The 12116-nt window shown below is 41.3% G+C and overlaps 1 long non-coding RNA gene across 1 annotated transcript; it reads right to left on the minus strand.

The window, feature by feature from the left end:
• Positions 1-4096: 4096 nt before the first annotated feature.
• Positions 4097-11536, minus strand: LOC113010853 (uncharacterized). The gene is made up of 6 exons (XR_003270392.2): positions 8718-11536; positions 8289-8435; positions 7243-7298; positions 6773-6969; positions 6547-6655; positions 4097-4657 (listed from the first exon to the last, which is right to left on the minus strand). It is a non-coding gene; the product is annotated as an uncharacterized LOC113010853 (long non-coding RNA).
• Positions 11537-12116: the final 580 nt, after the last annotated feature.

Consider the following 12116-nt stretch of genomic DNA (forward strand, 5'->3'; position numbering starts at 1 on the left):
TTCTTTTCTTCAATCAGTGATGAATAGTAAGATGTTCTGGCTTTACGGAGGGCTTTCTTATAAAGCAGCAAACTATTTCTCCAGGCTGAATGATGATCCTCTAAATTTGTGACACGCCATTTCCTCTCCAGCTTACGAGTCATCTGCTTTAGGCTACGTGTTTGAGAATTATACCACGGAGTCAGGTACTTCTGATTAGAGACCTTAGTTTTCACAGGAGCTACAGTATCCAGAGTCGTACGTGGTCAGGAGGTAAAATTATTAACAAGATAATCGACCTCTGTTGGGGTAGCGTTCAGACTGAGGGTATCAACTGCAGGTGGGTGGGGCTAAAATGCTCACAGCAAGAGAAGCGTGCCTAAAATTGTATTCATGCAGAGCTCTGACATCATGCAAAGCTAGGAGCAGAAAAAACATGACAGAAACTGCTTAATTGTACTTGTGTGGACCTCATAATTTGAGCATCCACCACAGTAACACTATGAAAATAATGAAAATACGTCCACTTTAAATACAAATTTTTCTGAACTGATAGAATGAGGTTTTGACTCCATTGCTCATCATAGCCCTGTAATGGCTCCAGACTCAGCCCTCTGGCCCACTTCCAGCCTTAATCAAATCCTCAGCATCATCCTACACCGCTAGCCTCAGACCCCTGCACACACCCTGCCACCCTTCTAACACTTTGCCCGGCTTCCTGCTTCACTTTGAGCTCCGGCTCTTACCCCTAAACTGTCAATCACCTGCTGCTGCAACCGTGGATCCAGTGGACCGGTGGTTCTGTTTTCCACCTCAGGCTGCAAAACCAATTAGTGTCTGACAGTTGGCTGTGGAGCGGCTCCTCAAGTTTCCAAACTCTGTTTTTATTTTCTTCTCTGCGTGACCACAAAACAATCTCATCCTTTGACCCGTGTCAGTGCAGGTCATGCAGAAAGGAGTCTCTGCAGGATGCTTCATTGTTGTGATTCACGTGTCCCCAGACTGTCCAAATCAGATTGTGTTTGTGTTTGCATTTCCAGAAGGGCTGTTTGAATCCTCTAATGTGGTGTATTTTCAACCCTAAAGCATTTTTGCATTTACTCACTAGTATTTTCCACACACAAGAAATCCCACAAAAGATGTAACAATCATCAAAATTACCAGCAGAGTTTATCTGAAGTTCCTAAGCTGAGATGAGACCAGGCACAAATGACCCTTGTGGAAGTGTTAATTTGCTTTAGCAGCGTGTGTCTGTGTTATTTGCATATGAAATCTGTTTTATTGTTCTCTGATGAGACGTTTAGCTTAGTGGCATTTAGAAAACACAAGTTTCCTCATCTGATTCCATTTGGCAAACACAACAGGAGCAGTTAGGGGACATCATGGCTAAATGTTTATCTCATTTTAAGCATACTGCAACATCTCCGTTACAGAAGCGAGGAAGTCTTCTCTGAGTGCCAGAAGCACCAGCCACTGAACTCAGTCTGCATTAGGGATCTGTTCAAGTCCTGGAGAAAGTTTATTGTTCAAAAGGTAGTTGTGTAACAGCAAAAAACACACAAAATTAAACCCAGAAAGCCATAAAACACATGTTTCTCTCTACTTATGTGCTCATTTTAAGTGCATGCAGGTCACAGAGGATGCAAATGTTCTTAAAGTGAAAACAGAACCTTGCTTGTTAAAGACTGTTTGAATGTACTGGGTACCTTTGCTGTACCTTGGGAGTAACACCCACATTTATTTAGTTTTTAGCTACTTTGACGAACGTGTTAGTTTTTATCAACATCTCCTCTAGTTGTTCTAATCTCCACCCAGTTGTTTACTCTTGTTGTCTCTCTGCCGTTTGATGCTCAGCAGGTTGTGTGCAGTGTTTCTGAAGCTTTCGTGACAACAAAGAGAATGGTGGGCGGCAAGCTGAAACGTTGAAATGAAAACAGTTAATTTAAAGGTGCTAAAGCTCTACACAGGTTGGTAAGTAGTAGAAAATCTGAAGTCAGTGAAGTCTGAAGTTCACCAGTAAAAGTAATTAGAGATCATCATTAAAAGAGCTCACAGCTGTACTACATAAATCTAAAGCATAAGCTCTGACAGATGCTGAGAGGGGGAACCTGGTAGAGGAGAGGGGCCTGAAAATGAGCAGCTGAAGCAAACTTACACTTCCACAAAAGTCACGCATACTATAAAAACCAAAAGAAGATGCAAAGTGAAGTGAAACCCATTATGGGACAAAATCTGGAATGCAGCAGACACGAAATGATACAAAATACATGCAAGTTTCACAGCTGAAGACACAAAATAACCAGAAATCATACGTATGTGATTTCGATAAAAATATTTTTTAAAAAGATAAAATGTATAACTGGTTTTGAAAGCAGTCAAACTTTTGCACAACAAACTAAGAACACTACTGTACTTTTTTTAGGATGTGATTGTGCAAAGAGGGATTGAAAATGCAAAGCAGCTTTTGCCACAAACGGCTGATTAAAACGATTTCTGCTGCAGTATTTCCCAACATAATATACATAGAAATATAGAGGGCACTGAGGTAAAGCTGTAACAGATATAACAAGGTCATGCTAGTGGAGTCTGAAAACTTTTTGTGTCTGTCGTGTCAGACAGGTGAGTCATAACACCTGGGGAGGTTTGCTCCACTGAGGACAGCCTGCCTCTGACTTCGTATCCACAGCAGGAGTGCAGCAGAAAAAAAGAGAAGCACAAAGGAAAGGAAGGATCTGGCTCCGGGTGTAATCTTACTAAATTCTGGAGATCAGTGTCTGTAGTTGGATCACATGTAAGCAGGAGATGACAACAAAAAGGAAAAAGAGCCAGAAAAGAACAGAAGGGACAGTTGGGAAAGTAGAAAGAGACGCCTGCAGGAAGCATTAACAGAACAGACACAGTAACACAACCAGACTAACGGTAAAAAGAAAGTTGTCGAGTGTTTCTTTGGATTCCGAATAAATACCAAATGACTGGGACAGAACAGAGAGGTAAAAACACCACCAGGAAATCTCTTATTTGAGGCACAGAGAAGCAGGTGAGAGGAAGAGAGATAAATGGAGAGCCTCTGGGGAGCTGCACAAAGGAAAAAGGAAAACTGTTACCCTCCTTCACCTTGACAGCTCCCTCCTCCTCTGTGAATTTTCTTTCTTCCTTCATCTGTGACGTCCACCTTCTCACACAGCACTTCTTCTTGCCCATGTTTCTACCATCTTAACCCTTTTGAGGGTTCACCCATTAAATTAAATCGCTGTCACAAAAATAAGACATGGTGTGCATAACTGCATATGTATTACAGCACGTATTTAAAAAGCTTGCAGGTTTATTATGCTTCTTAACAACATTTAAACAACAATGTTGTTAATATACAACACGGGCTTTTATTTTTAGTAATACAAGTTTATTTCACTAAGTGGATCTTAAAGATAAAATTTTTCACATATACTTTGTATGTTAGTCTAAAATACATCAGACTAAGACATAAGGGAGGTCTGGCTTAATACATGCATTTGCAGCCATTTTCTAGTTATGTGACAGCTAGAAAAAAATGAGGAAGACTATTTGCTATGCACATAACTATCTGCCATCAGATTTCATCACAGTGCCAGAGAAATGTAAGCCCTGCTATCACCTTTTTTATTTATTTTTAAAAAAAGAGAATATATTACTGCAATTTGTCAAAACAAGACATTAAGTTTCCTCTATGTTGTCACTTTTAGCATCCTATAGAATTATTAAATATGTTTCAGGTAGCCAGCAGACATCTCTGAAAGATTTGACTGAAGTACATGTAATGTGTATTTTTGTAAAATAATGTATATGACATTTTACGTTCCCCGTTTGAACACAATTTGAACTGATGTGTGGCACTTTTCTGCAAATACTTTTCCTTTGCTCCCCACACAGTTTCCTGTTTATGTGCCGCAACCAAAGCCTGCGAAAAATGTAATTAGTCATATCAATATGACAACAAGTGGACTTCAGATGGAGTCCATGTTTAGCTTAGCATGATTTCAAGGAAATAAGCATATATGCAAGTAACAAAATAACAGAGGTACTCTAAAGGCTTACATCCGTTGAAATCATTGCTCCTCGGGTCTCTCATACATATTCTGTATTTATATGCTCTAATCTTTCCAAACTACGGTGTAAAAAAAAAAAAAAAAAAAAAAAAAAAAAGGTCTGTTTGAGTAGTAACATCAGGCGAACTAATGATCAGGCAAACAGCTTCAGGCTGTTGAACAGCAGCAGCAGCTGGACCGACTCCCACTGGACTCCACCCGAACATCCTCCAGCAGTCCAAACCTCATCAAACATTCAAACACTGATACCAGAACTGGACAGTCGACTGAAATGATTAATGGGACTCTGCTGTTTTCACACGAAAACGTTTCACAGCTGTGATGAAAGCGTCAACGGAGACGATAAAGGAACATAACATATTCTAGGAGTGACTTTAACCATTTACGAAAGAGAAGAAAAGAGTCAGAGTGGCACGGGGGGATAATGTGAGACAAAAGAAAGGGCTGACAGAGGATAGGGTCAGGAGGAAGAGGAGGGAGGCAGCTGACGTGGCTTCAGAGGCTCAGCTGGAAGTTCGTTCATTCGCTTGTCTGCTGATAGAAACATCACAGCTCCATCCTCTCTGACTGAAGGTCTGCTATCAGCGGGCTGCAGCCTGTTATGGGAGACAGAGAAAGAAAAAGGAAAAAAAAAATAGAAAGAAAGTGAGGCAGAAAGAAAGACGCAGGCGGGGATCAGCAGCTTAAAGTTCATTATGCAGATTGTGGAGCTAAAATGCTTCCAGTCTGCGAGTCTAATTTCTCTTTCATGGTCTTTGTGAGTGTGGCGTTCCTCCATTACAGGTTAGCAAAGAGCAGCGAGGTCAGAACAATCAGATTAGCAATGCATCCCTCTGAATTCACCATTTGGATTTTTCCATCGGCTTTGAGCAGAAGAACAGTGAGCACAAGTTAGAGAAGGCAGCGTGCAGGTCTCAGAGTTTTTGTTGGGCTTTCTTTAAAAAATGGATATACTGTGATGGAAATAAACATTCACACAAGCTCAAGGTCAAACACTCACACACACAGACTCCCACGCTCAAACAAATAATAAGCTTTTTATCTTCTTCCTTTACTTTTTTCTGCAGTCGACACTAATTTAATTCACTAATTATAATCAGCTTTCGCTTAAGGCGAACAAAGCAGCGCTGTACTGTATATGTGTTATGCTAATATAAGATAGAGAATTTAACTTGCAAAGCTCCTGTCTGAACATTGTTCTGCCTGTTAAAAAACAATAAGGTTGTGCTGTATGGGAAATAAAATATATGAAGTACAAAGAAAGGTCATCTGAAGATCTGAAAACTTTTCCATAACATATTAATCAAATTATAGAAGGTCCACAGTAAGTTATAATAAATAAAGTACAATAATTAATATTCATTTGTATATTTAATGTATTTAGGATAACGTACAAGCCCAATGAGTACTCTTTACCACAATCATACAGTTAGATATTTATCACAAAACCTGCAAATGTAAATAACGCGCTTCTTAATGCATGTCGACTTACTGTCCAATTTGCCAGTGAGTGGGCTGATGGGAAGGAGTGGGAGGAAAACTGATAATTAAAAAAGATTATGTTACATCTGGAGATGATGAGATTTAGGAAATATGCTTCAATTTCTTAGAGAGAGAGAAAAAAAGATCAAACTGCTGATTATCTGAGTCTAACTGCTGGAAATGCTGGACCGACTTTGTTCAAAGGTAATAAAATCAGCCCATTTGATAAGTTTTCTACCTGCAGACAGCCCTGCCCCCCAAAAATCAGGTTTGGGGACATTTACTCTTATTCTTTTACCAGTTACATATAAATAAGTTACTGAGTGATATTTTCTTTTAAGAGGAAAAAAGCACCACATTTATAAAAGCCCATAGATGCTATAGTTCACAGTCAGACTTCCATCTCCATTAAATAAGCACCAAAATCACTTTTGCCAACCCTCTGAGGTCTCGGCTTAAACATAGTTGTGAGTTGGTCCTATGTAGAGCCTATGGACAGCACTGTGGGCCGTGGTCTACATGTTGTAGTTGTTTATTCCCACCAGGCTTTACTGTCACAAACACCAGTATGTGGGCTACTCTTGCTAGTGACCTTGAAGCAGCTGTGGAGAAGTGCAGAAATGCACTGAGCTGAAATGGAACCAAGCATTAAAAACAATGGACACTGTCCACTTTGCTGCTGCCTGTGCTTTTGGTGTCCCCACCTTTTTAATTTGATGCTTTTTCGCTCCCTTTGCTATCCTACGCTTCCAGTCAGGATTCAGTCTAAGAAGAGCATCATCCACATACATCTACACATGGGTTGCATACCTCTCTGGGTAGGGTCTGCACAGGCAACTATCTAAAAATGCCAATGTAAAACCTGTGTCATCAGTAATGACTCCAAACCAATTCTTCACTCTAACTGTAATTTTAGTTTTTATGAAACTGTTCTCCCAAATCTCAGCAATCAGGGAACAAAGAAAATAATCATTGTATCTGACAAACATCAGCAGTTATTCACATTTTTCTCCATCTCCATTCTGCTCTTCTCCCAGATGTGGAGTGTCTGTAGTTATCCAGCAGCCCTCCTCCTCTGGGTGGAGACTGGTTGCTCCTCTCTGGCCGGCCACCTGTTGGCAATTATTGCAGCAGCATATAAGACCTGCACGCTCAATTAGTCATTTCCTGAGCATCTGCTAACCCATGTTAGCCGTATCGCTCAGTCTAGATCTTGTGTGAAAATTTACCTGTTTTTTCCTGTCTTCATAGTCGGCTCCTGGAGTGGGGTTCTTGCCTCAGTCATCCCCGCTTCCCTGGACCTCGGTCACCTGCTGCTGGTAAACCATTGCCAATTCTTTTGTCACTCACCTGCTTGCCTCCCTACGCCTCTGCCACGTGCTCACCTGAACCTCGGCTCCACCCGTCCCCTCTTGCTTCCCTCCACCTGTAACCAAATAAGGTGACTCAGTTTGACTTTGGGAACTCAGATTCACCGCTGGACCACTCTGACTGTGCTCTCCTCTCATTTCAGTGGTCATAGTTTCCCCCCGGCCCAGCTGCCACCTCCCCACAGTCACAGCTGTACCACTGTATTCTAGAGCTGCCTAGTTTTCAGTTAAATGCCTTAGCTTTGATAGCACGCCAACTAATATAGTGTCATAGTTTAAATTTGGATTTTGTGTTTACTATGTGGGAAAATAAACTTTTGTTCACTTACTGCTTCTCTTCCGGTTTGGATCCTGCGCTTGTGTCCATCTCATTTTCCTTGGGCCGCTGGGCCATGACATGGAGTTATGGTAGGATACAGATCCAGAGTTACCATCTATCATGAAGTATCATCAAGTAAAATTGTTTGCTATGGTTGAATACTGTATTAAACTAGACCGCAGTGTTTTTGTCAAAACATAACCACAATAGAAAGACTTAAGCCTTGTTAGCTGGCAAATGCTAACACTGTGTCTAATATATTTATGGAGTTTAATGTAAATGAGCGCTACGTGTGTCATGTTATAATTCAGTTTGCCAGAATGTGGCCCTTCACTTACTTTAGCTTCATCAGCTAGCCCACCCCGACCTAGATCTCTGCGAAAGTGTTTTGAGCTGTAGTGAACCAAAGCTAAAGGGTCAGTCTGTTCCTGTTACTTCATGCTGTAGCAAACTGCAGCCTCAGCTTATAATCAGCTTTAAACAGCTCGAAGTCTGTGTTTGCATACTTGTTCTGCACCTTATAAAGTGTTACTCTTGACCAAAGAACTGGCTCATTGTCATGTTAATATCTGTCTAGTCCACCCTAATCACGACATTCTGCACTGGCAGTATGCTTGCCGAGAAAACACTGTGCTGAATTGATGAGGATTACTTCAAGCTGCACGGATTCATTTGTGCCCACAGCTGCTGCAGTAAACACGGAGATCATGAGACTGGAAAGCAGTGATTACATTTTCTCTTGAAATGTAATGTGGGTTTCAAAAGTCAAGACATGAAGCAGACTAGAGATGTCAAGAGTAGGCCAAAAAAAACCCCCAACCAAACATAACACACTATTCCAGTTTGTAACAATCCTTTAAGGTTTTAGCATCATCACTTCCTCCTTGAATCCTGAATGCGTCAGACCTGGAAAGAACTTTTTTATAACCATTTTGGCCAGATAGTGAAATAATTAGATCAGCTCCCTGAATTACTGTGAAACAGTTAATTAAGGCTGAGTGGGAGTGGATTTGAGGTCTTGGCAAACATAAGATTAATATTCTTCTGTTTACTCACACACACACTGGATGACAGATTACCCATGAGCCTCTGGGGCCAGGCCAAGGCATGCAGGCAGAGTCGTGGGTGGTCAGTTAGTTGACACAGTAACAAGCTGCTAGCCAGCGGCCTTCTGGGAAGGCGGCATCCACGACAGCCTGCGGGCTGAATGAGAAACAAGCAATGTGAGCATTCAGACTCATGATTAATGGCTGCTGCTGGTTTTACAGCAATGAGGAATATGAAAGTAAATGATAGTGTGGGTGTTAGAACAGAAAAAAATAACAGCATGTATCGAGGCACAGAATCACTCGTTGATCCATACGTTTGGGTATCGGGCTGCAGAATAATGAGAAGGTCTCAGAAACTGAGCAGAAATGACCCAACAAGGAGAGAACTGAGTAGAGGTGAGCCTCCTGGGAAATCAATATAATGAAACCTTCTCACCTGAAAGCACAGACGGACCGGCCGCAGAGCGACTGCCTTTCATCAGGCCGTCTAGCTGACAGTGTGGACAAACACAGAGGCTTCTGACTGAGGATTTAAGCAGCCTGTAAGGACATAACGGTGGCTTTATACACTGTTTGATAGACTTTAACTGCTCTGCTGCTTTAAGCCCTGTGTGGGAGACGGTCTTGTATGGTTCCCATTGAAATGCTAAGGAAAATGGGCATTAAAGGGCTTTTTAAGGAGGCTCTTTAAATGGCAACCTCATCCTCATGTTCATTTAAAGATTTAAAATGATGGTTCTCATGTACTATATTGCCAAAATTATTCACTCATCCATCCAAATTACTGAATGAAGATGTTCCAATCACTTGAATGGGTGTATGAATATCAAGCACCTAGGCATCCAAACATTTGTGAAAGAATGGGTAGTCTAAGGCAGCGGTCCCCAACCTTTTTTGCAAAGCAAGGTGCATAAAGACGTGGATGAGAAAGTTTGGTGTTGAAGAGTCCTTCACACTACACTAAACTTTTGGCAGTATAATGCATGTGGTGTCTTTCTCACTTCAGTCTGGAACAAAGTGTAATTGGGTCAAATATTTGTAATTAAATTACTCAAAAATAGTACATGCAGAGGAAATGAAACAGCAGTTATACCAGGAACTGTATATAAAACATGAACGTAACCACCAAGAAGTAACATGTTGGTTTGATACTGGTTTTTACCAAAAAGTGGAGGGTAGAACCTGAGAACATCTGTGTACAAAAACTTGTCAACCATAATTTACAACATGGATATAATGTGTTGAATATAACTCGAACCTAGCATTTGAGACTCTACATACGCTCATCAGAAAAATACTTGGTAAAGTAATAAATCAAGGGAGAAGTAAGACTTCTATATAATTTGAAGTCAGGGGAGCCAGTCATTGCTAGCCATTACAAAAAACTGCAGGTTTAAGACACTTCCACATGCATGGGCTTCACTTTTTAGACTCAGTGGCTAGATCCATGGTAACTGTTGCCAGTTTGTTGTACAGTGTGGCATATACCTGTGAAAAGTATATCCAGAAAGAATCTATATGCCATTTGCAGGTCAAACTGCAATTGTGGCATGTGATATCATAGATTAGCATGTTATCTCTGTTTTTGCTGGCATCTCTCAGTTGATCATAAGTAACAAGCCATTTATAAACTACTCAGTAGCAGCATATATTTAATTGAAAAGAGGTTTGTGGCAATGGAATATCCTTTTCTGCAGAAGCATTCGTTTAAGGTAGGTGTAGGTGGGGTGATCCAGAGCAGGCTTAAAATTTAATGGACATGTCGTGCAGAGGTCAAACTGGAGCAATGTGTTACAATAAATATAATGAAATCATCCTGAGATAACGAGGGCCGTCTGCAGCACATAAGCTGACGTCGTTACAGCTTGCCGGACCTTAAGAAGTAAATGAAGGCGAAGAGCTGGAAGGGCTCGGTCTGAGTCGGTGTCAGATTTAAGTGGCTTCTATAAACAAGCAGGCTGGTTCACATCTAATATACAGGTAATGAAAAGAGCTGCCATCTCCAGGAGTGGCCAGTGGGAATAAACAACCAAATGATGCTGAAACGAATATGGGTCAGATCTCATTATAGCTGCACATGTTTTCTTTCAGCCATGTGTGAATTTAATTCCTCTAATTAGCGGTCTGTACGTGCGGTGAAAGTAGAGTCTGGCTAGGTGTTAAATATGTGACACTTTTCACTTGAGCAGAGAAAGTTATTTGGTGTCAGGCGGCCGGTATTCCTGCTGAATGTGATTATAAAATTTGTACAGCCAGATCTCTGCCATCTGCTCTGGTGGCTTCACTGGTTTTTATAGATCAGAGGAGGCAGAGATTAAACCACGGATGAAAAATACAGCTGTAGACAGGATGATATGACTGCAGCCACACTCTGCACGCATGTGTGTACAAGACAGCTTCCTGGTATGGTGTTAGTAGTGGTGATATGCTCAGTAGGGTTGTGTGCACATACAGTATGGGAACCACATTAACCATATAATGCTCACCTTTACATTGAAGACATAGTTCAAAGTCAACATCCTTGTTTTGCCTCAAATTGTGCACTTCCGCTTGCTACTTTGTTGCTACCTTGTGTGTTCACACTAACACGCATGGCTACATGCATCTGGGAGAACTCAGCTGTTGGAGGAAATCTAAGATCAGGTACGGTGATGCATTGGACAGCACCAGAACACTACAGGACCCAAAGCTGAAACCACGGGAGAATTTCACCAGTGATTTTCTGCCCACAGATTCTGTAATGAGTTTCTAACTAGTTAGCAGACTAACTTCTGCTAGCTGTACTACATAAAACACTGCATACCATATTTGGGGAAAACCAGTATATGAGAACCCAGATGGTGGCCTAACAGTTAAAAAGTTGAGTATGAAAAGCTGTGGATGCTTAATGGTCTAATAATCAATATACTTAATGGCATATTGACTGAACAGAGGACAAGGTAGCCAACCAGTTTTCAGTTGGTAGGAGGAATGATGGTCTGCACAGATAGCAAAGCTTAAGCTGTCTTAGATTATGCAAACAGTGATGTCAATGTTTTTGCCATCTTCCTGTTTTGAAACAGTTTTCTTCAAAAAAAGTGAAACTACTGATTGAGCCTGTAAAGTCATTAGGGTTTGCAGAGTGAAGGGGAAATCATGGTTTAGTGGTGGTTGGCAATCTTGCGGCAGTGGGGTCCGTCTACCTGAAGAGAGCATCTGTTGTCAGACTGGGGTTGTATACGTGGTACAATCAGCCTGTGGCTGTCTCTGACTTGTGCTGTTGTTGGTCTGTCAGCCAGCTGTGGAGAAGAGTAAAACTATAACATACAGAGTGAAATGGAGTGTTAAAAACAGTGAAAACTGTTCAAGTCCGTTACTGTGTGTACTTTTCTTACTGTATTTTGTAAATCTTTGATAGCTGCTCCATTGTATAAGGATTTATAGATTTGCCTAACAAGTAAAAGATTCCTGGTTTGATCCTACATGGAGTTACAGATTCCTTGTGGGTTGCATTAGGAGGGACATCTGGTGTGACAATCTGCCAAATATGCAGAGTTACCTGCTGTAGAAACTTCTTGTGAATAAAGGAGCAGCTGAAAGTAGCTTTTTGTTAATGTTTGAGTTTTTTTTGTGCTGCTCCCATTTCTGGTGAACCCAACTGTCGCTTCCCTGTTCTGGATCACTTAATTGCATTTTGAATAGTGGAATTGTACAGCGCTTTGAGGGCCCCGAAAAGCGCTATATTTCACTCTCACATTCACACACTGGTGGAGGCAAGCTACAGTTGTAGCCACAGCTGCCCTGGGGCAGACTGACAGAAGCGAGGCATATGGCAACTAACTGGCATTTCTAGCTG

The sequence above is a fragment of the Astatotilapia calliptera genome, chromosome 18 (assembly GCF_964374335.1).
Source record: "Astatotilapia calliptera chromosome 18, fAstCal68.1, whole genome shotgun sequence".
Lineage (NCBI taxonomy): Eukaryota > Metazoa > Chordata > Actinopteri > Cichliformes > Cichlidae > Astatotilapia > Astatotilapia calliptera.